Source organism: Echinops telfairi, unplaced genomic scaffold (genome assembly GCF_000313985.2).
Source record: "Echinops telfairi isolate 266 unplaced genomic scaffold, ASM31398v2 ScPeMD7_7458;HRSCAF=8496, whole genome shotgun sequence".
NCBI classification, from domain to species: Eukaryota; Metazoa; Chordata; class Mammalia; order Afrosoricida; family Tenrecidae; genus Echinops; species Echinops telfairi.
Genome location: NW_022111358.1, coordinates 50,447,252 through 50,458,120, shown reverse-complemented (window position 1 = coordinate 50,458,120; position 10,869 = coordinate 50,447,252). Strand labels below are relative to the sequence as shown.

General features: G+C 52.2%; 1 protein-coding gene across 1 annotated transcript in view; it reads left to right on the top strand.

Moving 5' to 3' along the window:
* The first annotated feature begins 963 nt into the window (after positions 1-963).
* Positions 964-10,869, top strand: part of NPLOC4 (NPL4 homolog, ubiquitin recognition factor) — a 43,148-nt gene continuing 33,242 nt past the window's right edge. Inside the window, exons 1-2 of the mRNA XM_004709104.2 lie at positions 964-1,038; positions 8,536-8,648. The gene's annotated coding sequence lies outside the window, so the exon portion shown is untranslated. The remainder of the gene's footprint in view (positions 1,039-8,535; positions 8,649-10,869) is intronic.

The window sequence follows — 10,869 nt, the reverse complement described above, 5'->3', positions numbered from 1 at the left end:
TCATCTGCAATTGCATTGTTTCAGGTACAATGCCCAGCGCAGTGGCTGCTGAAAGGGCTGGGAGCACTCTTTACGGCAGGTCCCTCCTGACCCTTCCTGCGACGAGTAGCCTCTGCCATGCTGCTTGTAGCGGGCATGCCCTTTCACGCTCCCTGACTTCAGAGCAGGAACTTGCAGTCAGTTGAGGCTTTGATCAGAGAACACGTCAAGCCTGGAACATGATGCTTGATCGCTGTATGCTTCCACACCTCTCCCCATTTCAGCCTTGCCATGAAAATACTTTTTAAAAACCCAACTATGTTTTACCATGATTTTCTTTTAGTATGAAAAATAAATGGTGGCAGATTTTGCGTAGTATTCCCTTCATTTGTTGTAGTGTCTATGTATAGATTTTGGAACCAAGCAAAACCACTGAAGAAGCCAGTCATCCGTGATTGGGGGTGCTTATTTTTGTAAATCTCTCTGTAGAGCAGTGGTTCTCAACCTGTGGGTCTTGACCCCTTTGGGGGTCGAACAACCCGGTCACAGGGGTCAGCCGATTCATAACAGTAGCAAAATTACAGTTAAGAAGTGGCAACAAAAATAATTTTATGGTTGGGGGCTCACCACAACATGAGGAACGGTATTAAAGGGACATGGCATTAGGAAGGTTGAGAACCACTGCTGTAGAGGAAGATTGGTGTTTTGTAGTGATAAAAGACCCTAGTTGCTGTTTCTTAGTGGAGCAGGCTAAGGCCTGGGAATAGGGGTAGATGGGCAGGAGGTGAACCTCAGGAGAGCAGTGTTCCCCAGATGTGAATCACCCCCAAACCAGCCCCACCCTGCTCTCATGAGACTGGGCTGGGTACTGATGGAGGCAAGGGATGGCTTGCCTTTCAGTTTCAGTGGCCCAGGTGCTGATGCCCCATCAGGACTTTCCTATTCTGTGCAGTCACCTCCTTGTTTCATTTACAACAGATCATCCGTGTCCAGTCCCCTGAGGGGGTGAAGCGGATCACAGCAACAAAGAGAGAAACAGCTGCAACGTTTTTGAAAAAGGTACCTGTGGGGTGCAGGAGTGGGGAAGGGGGTCTCAGAAGGGGGAAATGAAGGCGGGAGGAGGGAGTGGGTACCAGAACTGACTGTGATTGCACATCTCATTTTAAAGGTGATTTAACCGTGGGGGAGGGAATGTTCTAAAAGTGATATGGTAATGATTGTACAATTCTGGGTATGATTGAACTATTGAATTGTGTGTATTGAATGCTATGTGTAAAGTATGTGCCAATAAAACTTTTTTTAAAAAGGTACCTGTGGCTTTGGCATGCATCTCCTGGGCTCCTCCTCACCGCCCCACACTCCCCTCTCTGTCTCCTTTCTCTGGCCCTCAGCTGTCCCAAACGTACTCTCCTCCCTGCTTGTCTCTGTCATGATTGGGCTAGGTTGGGTTGCTGTAGGATCAGGTGTGTGTCCCTGTTGATCTCTACATAAAATTATAGGAGCAAGGGCCACTAGGTGCGTGGACAAGTATTTCACTAGAGCAAATTATATTTGTAAATATTTTGTGGTGAAAATACATAAACCGTGCCATTTTACCAATTTCTACTTGCTACTTGGTAATCTTGATTCTGTTCTTCAAGTTGTGCGACTGCTCTTTCTATTTGGGTCCAAATGATTCCACCACCATTAACATCGCCTTAAAGCAGAGCTCTCTCTTCCCCTTCTTCCTGCCTCTGGTAACCACTCGTAATCTGTGCTTTCTGTATCCTTGCTTCTCTCAGCTAAGCGGGATCGTGTAGTATTTGTCTCTGCAACTGTGACCTGCCTCCTTCAGCATGTTTTCAAGGTCCACTGGTTTTGTGACATGCTTCAAGACTTCTCTTTAGAGCTGAGAAATACTCCATTGCACTGGGCACCACAGTGTGCTTGTCCATCCATCTCCTGGTGGACATTTAGGTGGTTCCCAGACTTTTGTCCATCCATCTCCTGGTGGACATTTAGGTGGTTCCCAGATTTTGACCCTGGTGAGTTCTGCCCGGAGAAAGATAGGGCTTTCTCCTCCTGTAAGCAGTTACAGTTTCAGAATCTCAGCGGCACTTCTTCCCCATCTTAAAGGGCTGCTATGAGTCATCAACACCATTCGTTTTGGTTTAAAGAGTACCATTTACACAGGGATACACCCTTCTCTTTGCCTTCATTTCTGGGCACATACTCTGTTTGGGTCATAGAGTGGTTCTCTGTTCAGTCTTTTGATGAACCTCCCCAGACTTCTTTCCACAGCGGCCGGATCACTTTGCATTCCCTACCCACAGTGGATGAGGGTGCCTATTCCTGTATGTCCTCGCTGACACCTGCTGTAATACATTTTTCTGATCGTTGCCATTTCTAATAGAGGCGAGGCGGTAGGCAACACAATTTTTAGGAACAAAGTCTGGAGAAAATCTTCAGTGTCCCGTTGGAGGGTGGCTCTAGTTCAGGCCAGGGCATGTGTGCCGCGCAGTCTGAGAGAACAGGGCGCTGGGCTCTGCGTGGATGATTGAGGGAGAAAACTTAGGGATGGTCACCCTATTTTCAGAAAACTGCCATGTGTTCGTAGCCCCAGGAGTAAAGGCCCCATTCTGCTTTATAGCTAGATGTCTTGGCAAGCCAGGGCCCGTGGAGCCAGCCACTAATGCCATGACACAAGAGGTCTGGAGCCCAGCCACACCCCTGTGCTTACATATTATGAGTGGCTGCTTTTGAGCCACTGGCAGAATTGCGTAGTTGCTAGAAAGACCTGAAAACATTTGCAAGCTCTACTCCACGTGTTTCTCTGTCTGGATCTGTCTTAAGCGGTGACAGACATGACAGTTTTCTTCATGCAAGATCAGAAATTAGATGTGAGCACACACGGGCCTCTTAGGCCAGCCGTTCTCTGTTCATAAACGGAACTGAAGGCTGGAGGAGGAGAGACTGGCTGAGGGTCACCGGTGCCTGTGCTCTGCCAGAGAAGCTAGCACCCACCTGGGGTAGTTGGTTTGTGAAAGGTAGTTGTTCCCATGATGCCAACCATTGCTGTGCTTAAAACCAACCCAAAGCCCGTTGCCATCAAGTCCCTTCCAACTCAGAACAGCTGTGAGAGGCAGAGTGACTACGTCAGGTGTTCAAGGCTATGTGTTTTCTTGTTGATCATCGGGAGCGCTTACACATTTCGTAACATTCCGTAGTTCTGTCACATCAAGCACTTGTTACCACAATCCGGTTCCAAATATTCTACTGCTTCCCGACCTTAATATCTGCTCCCCTTTATCACTTTCTTTCCCCTAAACCCCGACACTTGCTGTTTTAGATATCTATTATAATCTATATGTTGTCTGTACATTTCCCATGTCTTAAGGCTGTCTAGCATGTCCGTTCACCTACAGTCCTGTTGTCGCTCCCCTTAGGTGGGGTTATGCAGTCATCACTGTCATAAAGCCTGTCTCTCACCCCCTTCCTGTGCCCTCAGGAAACAGTTACTCCCGTTACTTTTTCTAGGGGTGTTACCTGTGTTGGTTTTCATGCATCAAACGATCTTAATTTTACTAATGACCATGTGCAAGTCTAACAAGGTTAGAACTGAAACCATAATAGTAGGGGGAGGAAATGATTAAGAACCAGAGGGTAGCTAGGTGTTTTATCAGTGCTGTGCCAGACCCTGGGTATATCATCCCTTTTGGTCCTTCTATGAGGGGCCAGTTATCTTGTAGGTGGAGTTGGGGTCTCTACTACATCCACGCGCCTTCACATCGATTCGGTTGCTTATTGTTGACGTTCTAATACCTATTCCTGTCGGCCTCTCATGATCACACAGGCTGGTGCGCTTCTTCTGTGTGGGTTTTGTTGCTTCCCTGCTAGATGGCTGCTTGTTTAACGTCAAGCCTTTAAGACCCCAGATGCTATGTCTTAATAGCCGGGCACCATCAGCTTTCATTACCACATTTGCTTATGCACCCTTAGTGATCTTGTCGAGTGGGTGAGTATCCTACAAGGCCATATTTGTTACAACAGACTGTTCTTGTACTGAGGTAAGATTAGAGTAGAGGCCTAAAGTCTATCTGCTTCCCTGCTGTATTTACATATATTATGTATATGTATAAGCATTATGTATAAGCAAATATACATAAATTTATGTGTTTCAATATTTACATCTATCTATCTAGCTCTACAAATATATTTTTCTTTCTTCTTCTTGCCCCATTCTCATGTTTACCCATCATTCACCTGTCAGTAACTTCACGTGATACATTTCGGTTGATCCAACACGACAAGAAGTGCTATACCTTCCTCGCCGTCTACTTTAAAACCCTACTGTTCCCCTGTCCCTGTCATAAACAGCCCACTGTTCACCTCCCCCCACTTCCTTCCCCCCATCCCCCCAGAACCACCGGGCTGTCACTGTCCCCTGGGATTGCCTATCTTGTATGGATAGACTCAGAGAAAGAAGAGGGCAAAAAGAGGGACCATACAAATAGGACCAAGCCTGACTCAGTTTCTGACCCAGAGTAGGTGAATGTCTCTGTTAAATGGCAAGCCCGTTACTTTCAGCACTCTGTATCCTGGGATCCGCTCACCTCCCAGCACATAGATCCTTTTAGTCCTCACCATTCCTGTCCGAGAGGCGTGCATCATAACAATCCCCACCGCACTTCCTGTGGTCAGGATGCCCCCCCACCCCGAATTATACCTTTAGACTTTCCCTGTGGGCCCCTGTGAGTAACCCCCACCCATTTTAGATGAGGTGCCAAGTGCTGCCTCCAGAATCGGTATTCCTTAGACTGGTCTGTTCAGCTCTCCTCCTGAAGGCTGTAATCTTTATGAACCAGGAGTCCCAGTGGTGCTACGGGTTAGGTATTGAACTGCAAGGTTGGCAGTTCAAACCCACCAGGCTTTTCTTGGGAGAAGGATGAGGCTGCCTGCTCCTGTAAAGGTTTACCCTCTGAACCCCTACTTAGGGTCGCTGTGAGTCAGAATGGGCTTGATGACAATGGGTTTGGAACCTTAGAAAGCATCTTTTTCTTCTGGAGCAGCTGGTGGGTATGAACTGCCGACCCTTCGGTCAGCAGCCCAATTCTTAACCCACTGTGCTACCAGGACTCTTCCAGCAGCTCTCCAGGGTCCATTATAAGGAAAAAAGGAAAAAGAACTAGATGCAGTGATAGGATGGAAGCAATAAGGTGTCCGAGCCTCTGAGGAAGTTGTGCTTGCCCAGCCTTCGACCCTGCAGCAGCAGCTCTCTGTCATCGGCTTGCTCCTGGGTTCCATCCTGGGGCTCGGTCTGTACCGGCATCTGCACGACATCACCTGGGACCTTGAGGGAGCAATCAGTGGTTGGGGCTGAGATTGGGCCCCATGGTCAGGAAATGTCTAACCATGAATCTGTGAGACCCTTCCGAGAGAAGGTTTTGTTTTCTACTTGAGGCTTTGGGCCCAGCAGGTGTCAGAGAACCCTAAACCAACAGCACTGCCGTTCTGACTCGTACTGGCCCCAGCCCTACCACTTCCCTCCAGGTAGCTCCGGGTCCCGGCCTAGGATATTCCGACACGGTGACGGCTACTCATTGACCGAGGTTGGTGTAGGTGAGGCATAGTTTCACCTTGACTCCGAGCCGCTGAAGCAGGCTTGAGCACAGTCGTTTTTAATAGCAAACACATTAACTGCACTGAAGTGTCGTACCCAAAGTGGGAATCTTTTTTTCTTGTTGTGAAAATAATAGTCTTATGATCAAAGGTTCAGCAACACAGAAAAACATAAAGAAGCACAACCACTGTTAAACTAGCCTTTCTCTACTAGCACGTTCCGTGTGGACACACCCATCCGTACACGTGTACCCAGTGGGGGTTTACTGTCCTCTGGAAGCTTGTCATCAAATGTAAGACCGCAGAGTTTAAGGAAAAGGTGGTCTCTTTGGTGCTTGGGATGTCCTTTCCTAGCCAATCGAGACTAGTGTGGAAGGAGCTTCCATTAGGCAGGTGTGACTTAAGCCAGTCACGAGGAGGAGACTCTGGGCGAAGTTGCGAGGGCAGGTGCTCCTGCGTGTGACGGTCAGGGTCCAGCCCTTGTCATCCTTGCTCTGTGCTGTCAAGAGTCCTGTCCCCCAGTACTGCTGCAGCACTCTGGATATCTTACCTGCGGGGCTCCATGGCCAAACTTGGGACCCTCTTCTTGATGGCTCATTAAATGACTCATTGGATGGGAGCGCCGAGGGGTCTGAGCATGGGTCTTGAGTGATGCAGGTGATTGTGAGCTGTGTCTAGACGGCAGAGGTCTCAAAATGGTGACAGTAGTAGGAAGAGGACATCGTACCGTGACCTGCTGCCTCTGTTGACATCACTCAGACCCTGTACACAACCTCCTCTCCTCAAACGTGGCCGAGATGTGTGCTCAGGTCGTAAACGGTTGGTTTGAGTTGTCCTGGGAAGAAATTGATGTTTGTGAGCAAGAGGCAATGATCCCTGTCTAAATAGTTCCAGGACCTTAGACTTGGGCGTCACAAACCCCTTGTCAAGAGCCCCTCCTCTCTGACTCACCCCCCAGAAAAGCTGCGAGGGCAAGTTCTTCCTTCTCTCTGGCTCTTGTGGTGCCCTGGAGGGAGGGAGTGATTGCTGCTCTTGTACATGCGTTCTAAGCCACCCTTGCTCCCCACCCTGTCATCCAGCCACCTCCTCTGCTGGAGCCCCTGGGCAGCATGGGACACCCCCCAGCTCCTGTCTTAGAATACAGGAGCTTTCCTGTTCAAACACTATGTGCTAAAGTACGTAACTAAAATAATGCTTAGAAGCTGTGCAGCTAAATAACATAACATGGCGCCAAGGCCAAAGTGGGAAGCTATGTGGGCTCCACAAGGCCCGCCCTGTGCAGCCTCTCCTGACTTGGGGGGTGGGTTGCCCATCCCCTGCAGTCTAGCTTTGCTTGGTAGTGCAGTGCTTAAAGTACTTGGCTGGTATCCAAAAGATCAGGGGTCTGGTCCCCAGCCACTCTTCAGGAGAAAGGTGTGTCATGTCCACTCTGTCCTGGAGGGTGGCCGGGAATCAGGGTCTTTGGCTTAAGGGCGGTGGGTTTGTTTTGGTTTTTGGTGGGCTTTTGCACTTCACATCAGTGGGCTTGAGCTCTGCCCCCTCGGGGTCACCAGCTTCTCTGCTGCCTTACCTGTATTTGTCTTTGCTGGGCAGGTACATTAGGGGTACACTAGGTCTGAGTACAAGGGGGTAAGGTGGCACCCTACTCTCTTAAGCCCGGCCAAGATGTGCTTTTGAAGCCGGTGGCACATCGTGGCAGGTTGGCACACCTGGGTAAGAGTGTCACAAAGGTGACAGCAGTAATTTTGGTAGGAGCACCACCAGGAAACCTCCCATGTTTCTGCATCCCCCGGAAGGGGCTTCAGCGCAGGCAAGCACTGCTGCTGGTCGTCGGGTTGGATCTGGGAATGCTGCCTCTCTGCACCGGGCCCCTCTCTTCCTGGCTTCAGGATCACCTCTCTGGAGCTGATGTGTCTGAGCTGCCCAACCCCTGAGGACCAGAGTGTAGCCAAGCTCCAGCTCTGGTTGGCTGAGACTAGGTGGGCTTCCCTGAGGCCCTCCCCCGCTGCCCCCGTCCGTTCTGCCTGCTCCTCAAGCTGGCGTCCACACACTGATGGGCTCCCTGCCCTCCCCTTTCTTACCTTTCCTTCTGGCCACCCGTCAGGGCTTTTGATGACACCAGCAGGAGAGCCAGCCCCTTGGACACTGGGCCCCCTTTCCTCACCTGCCCAGTCGAAGCCACCTTGGCACTCGGCAGAGGCCTAGGTCCACTTGCCACAGAGTGGGACTGTACACAGGGGACTTGGTGATGCACCTGCCCTCAGCCCTCGGAGGCCCTCCTGCCCAGCTGCGGGGCCCCTTTCCAGGCTCCTTGGCTTGCAGCCCTTTCTCACTGGCCTGGCCTCACTGGACTCTGCCATGTCCTGCCCCCTGGTGGTGTGCTGGCCCCTCCTGGCGGCGGCACTCTTTCCCAGCTCTGTGCACTGGACTGCACCCCTCCTTAGCCTCTGCTCAGGCGTCCCCTGGGAAGAACCACCTCTGAAGCTGAGTAGGAGGCCTCTGTGCTTTGTTCTGCTCCTGGCCACCCAGTCCTTGTGCTGCCTCCGGGTCCCTGTTGGAAAGCTGGAGCCTGGCTGCAGCTTTTCTGTTGGGTTCCAAGCGACCTAGCCTGGTGCCCGGCACAGCCCGTCCAGTGACGGCCCCCTCATCCATCGTAGAGCTGTCCTGGGTGTCTAGGGTGTGTTGTGGGTTTAGACTCAACACCTAGAGCAGCCGTTCCCCTGTACAAGCACGACCTTGTTCCCTTTCCTGCTTCACGCGCTCTCCTGTCTGTCACCTGCCCAGGCGCCTTGCTTCTCATGGGCCACCTCGTTCTATGTGCCAATGGAGAGTGAAACTGTGAGAGGAGTCCAGGGAGTGAGGGGGACTTCTGGGGACCAGGCCCGCAGCAGCTGTCACGGGTGCCATCTGGTGGTGCTGACCTGTCTCTCTCAACCCTGTCGTTTTGGGCTTATTTAGGTTGCGAAGGAATTTGGCTTCCAAAACAACGGCTTCTCGGTTTACATCAACAGAAACAAGACTGGAGAGATAACAGCCTCATCCAACAAGTCCCTCAGCGTGCTGAAAATCAAGTGAGTGCCAGTGACCGTGGGAGGATGGGCCTTTCCCACCCCACTCAGGCTGCCGTCTTTCTGACCAGTCCTCAGAGCCCTCTGTCTTCTCCACTGTCTGGCTTTGCGGCATCCTGGGGCCTGAGAGGGCAGGGCTGCACACGCAGCTGCCGTGCTACTTGGCGAGCAGAAGGTTAGGGCCGCAGTGTCCTGGTCACCAGGGCACAAGTCCCTACATGAATCGAGCCCATGGGGGCTCCAAAGAGTACAAACTGCCCCTCAGAACAGGGCCGGGAGCCTGTGGCCCAGCCTGATTTCAGGAGTTCTGTTGAGGCACAGCCACGTGGACTGGACGTGGGTGTTTAACTGTTCTCACGGGAAGCCTGGCTCCAGCAGTCACTGACCATGTGCCCTGGAGTGTGGGGCTACTGGGGCAGTGCCTGCTCCCTTGCATGAGGTGGACATTGAGGACATGGGAACTGGGTTTGAATCAAACTCAGCAGAAGTTACAGAGATGGCCATCTTGGACTGTACCCTGGCTGGTGACAGGCAGGTGGCTCCTCCAGGAGATCTCTTGTGCTTGGCTGAGTCACCGCAGCCCAGCTCGGCTCGGGAGCGACGCCGAGGACTAGACTGCATCGAGTATAGGCCTCGTCTGTTGGAAGCAGACCTGTCTGTATTTTGCCCGTGTTTTTAAAACCCGGCTGCTTTTCCTGAGCCCCGTTTCCAGCCTCGAGTCTGGCTGCTCGCTGGCCTGTCACTGTTTTGTTTGCTCCCTTGTGGGTAGAAGGTTTGTCAGGGTCCCTGGAGGTCTGAGTGCTGCGGGTCGGTCCGACTGTTCCTTGAACTTGCTGCCTGACGCGAGTTGGCCGTTTTCTGCGTGTAGGCGTGGGGTCTGCCCGTCTGTGATGACTGTCTCCTCTACACTTACTCTTCTTGCTACTACTTCAGGGATTGCATTCTTCCCTTTTAAAATCCTGCTTGATTCCTTTCCATATCTGGTTGGTTGTCAAAACACCTGTGTCAGGTGGGCTATCTGTTCGTTTATTTTTAGTGGAGACTGTTTTCAAGGTGTGTAAAAAGTGGATGGTGGTGTGATGAACCTACGCGTACCCTCACCAGCTGGGAGAATGATGGATTGTAGCCGGTCTTGTTCCATCTGCACGTCCGCCGCCTTCCTTTTCCCGAGAGGTGTGGTTGGAGGAAAGCCCGGGAGCAGGGTGAGGAGCAGGGCAGCTGGGAGAGGTCCCTTCTCGTGGACCCACCATGGCCGGGAGAGAACCGCCCGAGGGGCTGGCTTGCTGTGTTGCCCGCTGCGCTGACTGCCACGCAGCATGTGGGGTCGTGTTGCTGCCCAGGCATCAGTCTGCAGACGCTGCCTTTGGCTCTACTCTGTTTGCCTTAGCTTTTTACTCTGATTTCAGTGAAAGTTTATGGAGCAAACTGGGTTTTCATCCATGGCTTTCTCTCAGACACGCACATTTCCTGGCACAGGTTGTCGTCCCACCATGTCCTGCACACTTCCTACTTCCTCCCTGTGTTTCCTGCTTCCATTTACCCTTTCCTGCTGCCCGAGCTTTCCACCAGGCGGATGCTGCCCGTCCGGCCTCCTGTACTTGGTTGTTGGAAGGAGCGGTGTCTTCTCCCGCATTGGAGCCACAGTGGTGCGCTCAGCTGGCCTGTGGGTCCCGCCAGTCTCTGTCTGACCCGTAAGCCTGGCCTTGTGTATGGTTTCGTACCTTTCTGTGTGACCTTTCCCAGTGGTCCGGGTCTCCTTCCTGCCTCTTCACCCTCCAGTGCACACCCTTCCTGCCTCTTCTGTGCGCTGTGCTGGTCACAGGTCCTGGCGGCCTGCGGGTCAAACGCTGGAGGCCAAGGGAGGCTGCTTTTCCCTTCACACGCCCCGAGCTGCTTCAAGCTTCTGTCCAAACCCACTGCTGTTACCAAACGGTGATGTCCAAGCACCATCATTCCCTTTCCCTCGGTGGCTGGAACTGAGCTCTTCCGGGCCAGCTCGTGTGGTAGGGTTGTCACTGCTCCACGCTGTCAGCAGGATTCCCAGTGCTCTGTCAGTGGGGTTCCCAGGGCTCTGTCAGTGGGGTTCCAGTGCTCTGTCAGTGGGGTTCCAGTGCTCTGTCAGTGGGGTTCCTAGGGCTCTGTCAGTGGGGTTCCAGTGCTCTGTCAGTGGGGTTCCCAGGGCTCTGTCAGTGGGGTTCCAGTGCTCTGTCAGTGGGGTTCCAGT